This window comes from Coffea arabica, chromosome 5e (assembly GCF_036785885.1).
Source record: "Coffea arabica cultivar ET-39 chromosome 5e, Coffea Arabica ET-39 HiFi, whole genome shotgun sequence".
Taxonomy (NCBI): domain Eukaryota; kingdom Viridiplantae; phylum Streptophyta; class Magnoliopsida; order Gentianales; family Rubiaceae; genus Coffea; species Coffea arabica.
Genome location: NC_092318.1, coordinates 32745103 through 32753071, shown reverse-complemented (window position 1 = coordinate 32753071; position 7969 = coordinate 32745103). Strand labels below are relative to the sequence as shown.

Below are 7969 nucleotides of genomic sequence, written 5' to 3'. Positions count from 1 at the left end.
ACGCTGAGGAGCTTGTCTGATCTCTCGCTTTGCTCTTGTTTTGCTCTTGACTCTTGGTGAGTGTCAAATGCAGTTCAATGTTGCTATGATTGAAATGATATTTGTACAAGTGCTATATGATACGTGAACTTGCCGAGGCGAGGGTGTACTTTACGGCCCTCGTCCTCTCTCTCTCTCTTGATTAAATGATACTTGTTAAATGAATGTATATGACTTGCATTTGTACTTGAACATGTTTTCACTCGTAAGTACTGAGCGGTAGAATGTACCACGCCCTATTCGGGTGGGAGGTGTCGCTCATCCCAACTCAGTGCTATGAACGATTCTAAATCGATTTGAACATTGTCTCGTCGACCATCATGCTTGTGGGGATGCCCCAACCCATTGGCTAACCTTGTAACTCGAGCCGGCAAGGGTTTGATTGAGAAACTTGGTGAACCTTGGGAAATTTAATAGTTTGATCTTTTGAGATCTCGCTTGGCATACTCGAATAGTATTGCCATCTCATGGGTGTTTGGTTCCGGATTCAAGTGGGTGTTATGTTGGATGGAGGAAGTAAGTGGAGCGTTACAATCTTGTTGTTACTTGAATTAACGGAGAGTCAACCTCGAATGACTTGAATCGATCGAGACGTGGAAATAGCTCCTGAGAGCTCCTGTATCCTTCTATGTGTGTTTATTTCTTACTTGTGCACTTAAATGAAAGTTTATGTTAAAATTGCTTTCAAGAATGCTATTTGATTAATTGGTGCTACTTGCTTGCTTGCTTAATTTTCCTGACCTCACTGAGCGTTAGCTCATTCCTTTAAGTTTGTTTTCCTTAATTGGCTTTGGAGGTGGAAGTTGGAGATTCTTGACTAGCGACTTTTGGTTGAAGCTAGTATACTTTCGTATGTTATTGGAGACCATTAAAGAGTAAATTTTGTTATACTTGGGTATTTTAGATTGTAATTGTAATGGTATACTTGGGAGTTTTGGACTTGTATATTCGAAATATTTCTTAATTAAGTCGATGGTTGACTTGTGGTTCTTTATTAAGCTTGAATGAGCTCGTGAGTTCTGACGAGAATTGAGCAGGCATTCCGCTGATACTCTAGGGTTCTCCCTAAGGAGAGGTGGGGGCTTCACACCAGGAATAATTCACGTTTTCGAAGTGAGGACTATAGTGCACAGAAAGTGATCTTTTTTGGTTAATGCCTTTACGAACCAACTAGGCTCGGCGCGAACCTATAGGAAGTCGCATTTTGTAGGAGATTCAGATTGTGTATGGGCTAACATGGTGGTTCCTCACCTTGTAACCAAGAGATGGTGCCTGGTCATCTGAAGCAAGCCAGCCTTTCCTCAGCTCAAGCTAAACACGGATGGAAGTGTGCGCAATGGACGGGCTTTCAGTGGCGGAGTCCTACATGACCATGACGGTAGAATGATCTTTGCATATTACAAAAAGTTTGGAGAAGGAAGTGTACTTATGGCTGAATGCTTATCTCTGTTTCATGGACTCCAGTTATGTCTTGAGAGGAATTTGCCTTCTTTTTAGGTGGAAGTTGATTCACAGCTTTTGGTTTAGTTGATCAAGTCTGGCTCATTGGCATCATGGCCTTTATATAACAAGCTTTGTCGGGTGAGGTGATCTCTTTTGTTAGCCAAGGCGTCTATTACTCATGTTTTACGTGAGGCAAACTCCACTGCAGAAAGGCTTGCAACATTGATTTTGTGAGGGTCCAAAAATTTAATTTTCGATTTAATTGTGGTTAGAAGTTGAAGCTTGACAAAATTGACCAAGAGACAAAAGCAAAACTTAGATTTAACTTGGCACTTTGACTAAGTTATATTAATCAAGACAAGACCAAAAACAACAAGAGACAAAGAGGAGGAGAGCCGGGTGAGAGCAAGAAAAAAAAAAAGGAACCAAAAGAAAAGAAAGGAAAAGAAGACTTTGACTCTACTCTAAATAGATCAAGCCTTCCTAGTTAAGCAAAGTAAACAACATAAAAGAAAGAGAGGGGAGGGGAAGTCGGGCAAGCTGGACAAGAAAAAGGGGGAGAGAGAGAGAGAGCAGTGAGAGAGCGAGAGAAAATGGAGAGGAAAAGGGAGAAAAGCAAGAGGAAATCTGGCAATTCAATCAACCATTTATCCCTCCAATTATGTGTGAAAGCAAGGAGAAGGAACGATTGACTGCTGGCTGTCTTCATCATCTCTGTCCAGCTTTGTTTCTTGAAGATTGAAAGGTAACTTGACTTCCTAGCTCTCAATTTTTATGGTATAGCTTGTAGTAGTAACTAGAAGTTGGAGTTACTAAGCTAGGAACTGATTTCATAGCTAGAAATTCATGGGTTGAAATTAATTGAATGAATTTGGCAGTTTTGATTACTGTTCCAGATTTCTTGTCTGAAATTGGCTTGAATATTCAGGTATGATGGAGGCTGAATTAGCCTTAGAACAAAACATGGAAGTTGTATAGAATTGAGTATAGATTATACCTGTAGATTTCAGCTCAATCAGACCAGGGTACCTTGTGAAATGACTATTTTACCCCTGCTGCCCTATTTTTGTCAGACATGATAATCTGCCTCCGTAATTGCTTCGTTTGGCTGGGAAGATGGATGAATTAGTTTTTGATACCTTCTTAAGAATTATAGCCTTGTATCTTAGATTTCAAATGGTTTTGGAATTACCTGAATCGGAGTTGTGTGTGCTGAGATATGATTGAATGAATCAGGACTGCTAGTTGAATTTCACAGTGAACTTCGAACTGGAAAATCTAGGGGCTGTTTGGGTAAATTTGGCTGGGTTAGGTTGGGAACTGAGTTGAGATGTCTTCATGAGAATTGTAGAGCTATGTCTTAGCTTCAAAACAGTATATTTTTTGTTTCAATCCGATAAGTGTAGCTCGAGTTGTGCTTAAATTATTAAAAGGTGACAGTGATATGTGATATTGAACTTTGTGTTTTAGGAATTGGATTTGGACAATAATCAATTGTGGTGAATGGGGATCATGAGCGGTGATTGGTGAGTGTTCCTTATTTGTTAATATCTTTCCTCAAGTATTTTAGTTAAATGTGCCCCTTTGTTTATTTAAATGTATTTGCCGTTACTAAAAGGGTTTTCTAAATGGATTTGTGAACTGTATTCTCTTTATAAGGTGTGTGTGTGTATTTTTTCACACTCACCTAAGGACATGTGTTTGATCTGAGCAATTGAGATTTATTGTATTAGCTGCTTTATGTGATTAAATGTGATTAAATGAGACTTAGACGGGGGTGTACCTTGTCGCACTCGATCTAGATCTCAATATTTCGATATTGGATGTGTGATATGTGATTGGATGTATATATGTGATAAATCTTGTTTTATTACATTTTTGGCATGTTAATTATTGCAAGGTATTCCTTAATTTGGATGGATGAACTTGTGTGTGTTTAAGTATAGTAAGAGGAAAAATTTCTGTTTTGAATCTTTCATGTTGGCTGAAATTTTTGGGACAAAATTTCAGATTTTTGGAGCTTTTATTTGAGTTAAAGTTTTGCCAAAATAATGGATTTTAAGTGTATTTGGGTTGAGTAAACTGATTAGCTCTTCAAAGGAAAAGAAAGGAGTGAACTTGTTAAAGTGAAAACTGGAAATTTGCTTTCTGGAACATCAGACCAGTTTCGGGAAAAAGGTTATCTTTTGGTGTATACCACTCCAAATCGAGCCCTGTTTGTTTGGTTTGAAACTAGACACATAAGGCTACAATCTATGTAAATTTCAGGGGCTAATTCATTTTCTGTGATTTTTGGTGATTTTTCCAAGTCCGCTGGAAAAACAGAATTTTCCCTGCCCTGCATTTTACTGTAGCAGTCTATTGACGGAAAAACTGGGCAAAATCTGTATGGAATCTCATCAAGGTGTCTTCTACAAAGTTTTAGCCCTTTCAATTAGGTTTCCAACGGTATCAACTATGCAAATTTTGGACTTGTAAATATTAAGTTACGATTTTCTAAAGGTTTCTGCCATAAACCTCCAGTTTCCTGATTTTTACAATAAACATGAAAATGACTTGATATTTTTGCTTGGTCTTGAATATGCACGTGAATGATCGTAATTATACATGTCTCAGGTGAATACGAGAACTCCGAAGAACTCGTTTAGCCGCTTCATTTTTTTTCCCTCTCTCACGACTTTTGGTGAGTATTAAGTGCATGTGAAGTGTTTAAATGAAAGGTTTCTCATACTTGCTAGTTAATGAGGCAAGGGTATACTTTATCGCCATTGTCCTCTCTTTCTTGAAATTGCTTGCTTGATAAGTGATACGTGTTACATGTGATTGCAAATGAAAGTGTTTTTCGTGAGCATTGAGCGGCAGAATGTATCATGCCCTTTTAGGGTAAGAGGTGCCGCTCATCCCATCTCAATGCTATGACCAAATCTTGTCGATTGGAGTTTCGTTTCATCGACCTAAAAGTGAATAGGGGGGACACCCCAACCCATTGGCTAGCCTTGTAACTCGAGCCGGCAAGGGTTTGATCGAGAAACTTGGTGAACCTTGGGAAGTGTTATAGCTTGATCCAAATAAGGGGTCTTGCTAGGTATACTTGTTAAGTGATACCACCTACATGCTTGTTTGGTTACGGATTCAAGAGGGTGTCATGGTGGCTGGAGGTAGTAAGTGGAGTTCTACATAGATAACTATGAAAGTTGACGGAGGGTCAACTACCTGAGCTTGGATCGCGCGTGGATTAGTTCCTGAGAGCTCCCGTATCCTTTTATTGTGATTAAATTCCCTACTTGCTTAATGTTTCGCAGTTATTTGTTACTCAAGTTATTGCTTTATACTGTGTCTTTGCTCGCATGCTTGCATGTTTTTCCCTTGGCCTCACTGAGCGTTACCTTACCCCAATTTGTTTTCCTTAACAGGTTTGGAAGTGAAAGTTCTGAGGCTTAATTAGTGACCCCCAAAAATAATTTTTTTCCCCACAGGGCTCGAGGCCAAAGGAAGCGCTTGTATTGAGTTATTAGTGTCTGAAGGGATATCTCATATATAATTTGAATTCGATTCACTTGATAAGTATTTGATGTAATATTTGGGACTGATATTGTAATTGTGTAATTATTGGAGAACTGAGAACTTTTGTCTTATTCGGGGAATGATACCTTTACTTGAGATTTGTAATGTATCTTATTTCGTTCTAAGTTTGAAAAATGTTATTTCGTTTATTCTTGAGGTTGTACCCTATGTTATTTGAGAACTGTAGTAAGTTCCGGCGAGAGTTGGGCAGGCGGTCCGCCGAACCCTTTGGTTCGCCTTAGGGGGAGGTGGGGCTGTCACAGATTTACCTTCGGATAAGGTTTTCCTCTCAGTCTCTGAGCTGTCGACAGCTACAAAAGCAGTTTTACTTCTGGATAATATGCAGATGTCTTCAATTAGTGCTTATAATGTAGGGAGTAATACTCATCGTTATTTTCGGCCCACTTTCCCTTCTATAAGGCCAAATTTGGCCCACCTCAAGCTTGTTTTTAGTTTTAATAAAATTGGCCTAGCATCCCACCCCCATATATGAGGTTTGCAAAAAAAAATCCAAATCACTGCCTTACAAATAAAATTAAAAAAAATTTAAACCACTATAATAACTCATTTGGCAATAGACTTAGAAATGGAGAAAAGATGTATATACACAAAAGATTACATACCTAAGTTGATTACAATGTTGGGTTTTCAAGAGAATGAACAATTGCAGAGCACATCGACTTTTCCAAGCCTCCCAGTCAATCAAGTTACATCGAATCTATATTAATAGGCAAAAATTAACTATTAAAACACTAATACTCAATAATTGAAAAAGGAGATGAAAATAGAGGCAAAGAAATATAAACTAAAAAAAAAGAAGAAAAAGAATGGATATGAACTTACCATGCCAAGATCCAAAAGTTCTTAAAGAGGGGGGAGTCAGAAAAGAGGATTTTTTTTTTTATTTGGTTGTCTGATGATTATCTACGAGAAAGGAGAGGTGACAAGAAAGAGAGAGGCAATATATGTGTGGGCACTAGATGAGAAACCCTAGTCTCTTGTAATTGTGATATATATATATATATATATATTCTAGAATTATTAGTTTTTTTTTCTAAGGATAAAAGTGGGTAGATAAATATCTCCTAAAATTTTATAATTTTTAATTAACTACAGCATATGCTCACAAACAAGCTCAAGTATTTGTGAATATACTCATATTTGGCTCAATTAATAATTGAGCCAAATATTGTGGTCGAGCTCGATACATATAATATATGATCGATCCTTTTTCAAATACAAAATGTGTCAAATTTGAATGCATTTGTGAACCTTTTGATTCATTAAAGGCTCTATCCATGAGGAATTTGGCCTTGAAAACTATTTTTATTGAATTCAAATTAGGGATACTTGCTTATTTACATGTAATGTCTTAAGTAAATAGACATTAAAAGCTCAAGACATTTACTTAAATGATATTACATGGCAAAAGTCCTGAATGCTGACAACTTGAACTTCCTATGGCCTGAATGCTGTTCTCCAAAAATTGAGGGACCAATTTATAAATAATAGAATTGTTGCCATCGTCCTCCTTTATAGTGACATGTGGCAGGGCACGTGTCCATGGCTTGATAGGTGTCCAGATAGGTGTTACCAACACTTAACACCTATACTCTATGGTGACACAAATTATTGACAACACATCTGATTAGTGAAAAACTCAAAAATTTCATGAGTACAAAAATGAATATCATTGACTCGTCAAATAAAATGTCAATTATTTACCATAGTGCAATTTTTGTTGTATGACAACACAATTTTGCTGTCTAGTTTAGCAAGATGGTGTTTTTGGTGAATTAATCAACATTTCCCCATCATAATTAGTGAAAATTGGAAATTCCAATACAAAATGACAATAAAATTTGAGAGTGGCAATGATTTGATGTCTAAAATGATAAAGGCTCGATTTTTCATATATTTGAATAGTTTTCTCAATTAGAGAAGCAAAATTTTAGTTTATGGCATTGCAAAAGTATTTCTTGACAACTGAGACTAGTGTTACAATTTAAAAGTGATCCAAAAATCGTACTTCCAATTTTTGCACTGCAAATTATTGAAAATGAAGTTGATAAGTGAAAAACTAAAAAGATTTCATGAGTACAAATAAGAATAGTATTAAATCTAGAAACCAAATATCAATTACTTACCGTCGTGCAGTTTTATTGAATGATAGTACAATTTTGTTATCTAGTGTGGCAAAATTGTGCTTTTAATGAATTAATTAGCATTTTCGCCTAGTAACTAGTGAAAAATGAAATTCCAATACAAAAAGAAAATGAGTGGCAACGATTTGGTTTCCAAAATAAGAACGGCTCGATTTTTCACAAATTTGAAAACTTTTCTCATTTAAAGAAAACACAATTTTATTATTTAACAGGGCAAAACTATTTCTTGACAACTACAGCTAGTTTTATAGGTTAAAAGTGATCTAAACATTACAATTCCCATTTTTATGCCACAAATTACTGAAAGCGTAGTTGACTATTGAAAAATTCAAAATTCAAAATTTCACGAGTAGAAAAAAAAATAGCATTGAATCCAAAACAAAATGTCAATTATTTATCGTCGTGCAATTTTTTGTTGAATAACAGCACAAATTTACTATCTGGTACGGCAAGATGGTGATTTTGATGAATTAATCAATATTTCCCCAAAATAATTAGTGAAAATGGAAATTCAAATACAAAACAACAATAAAATTTGAGAATGGCACCGATTCTGTGTCCAAAACGAGAAAGGTTTGACTTTTCATAACTGCAGCTAGTGTTACAGCTTAAAATTGATCTAAAAATCGTAATTCCAATTTTTGCACCACAAATTATTGAAATCAATGATGATTAGTGAAAAACTAAAATATTTCACGAGCACAAATAAAAATAGTATTTAAATTGAGAAACCAAATGTTAGTTACTTATTGGAGTGT

At 36.2% G+C, this 7969-nt stretch overlaps 2 long non-coding RNA genes across 2 annotated transcripts; one reads left to right on the top strand and one right to left on the bottom strand.

Moving 5' to 3' along the window:
• The first annotated feature begins 2038 nt into the window (after nt 1–2038).
• Nucleotides 2039–5199, top strand: LOC140006251 (uncharacterized). Its single transcript, XR_011813887.1, has 3 exons — nt 2039–2227; nt 2953–3008; nt 4896–5199. It is a non-coding gene; the product is annotated as an uncharacterized lncRNA (long non-coding RNA).
• Nucleotides 5200–5623: 424 nt separating this feature from the next.
• LOC140006336 (uncharacterized) lies at nt 5624–6025 on the bottom strand. The gene is made up of 2 exons (XR_011813964.1): nt 5890–6025; nt 5624–5764 (listed from the first exon to the last, which is right to left on the bottom strand). It is a non-coding gene; the product is annotated as an uncharacterized lncRNA (long non-coding RNA).
• Between the last annotated feature and the right edge of the window lie 1944 nt (nt 6026–7969).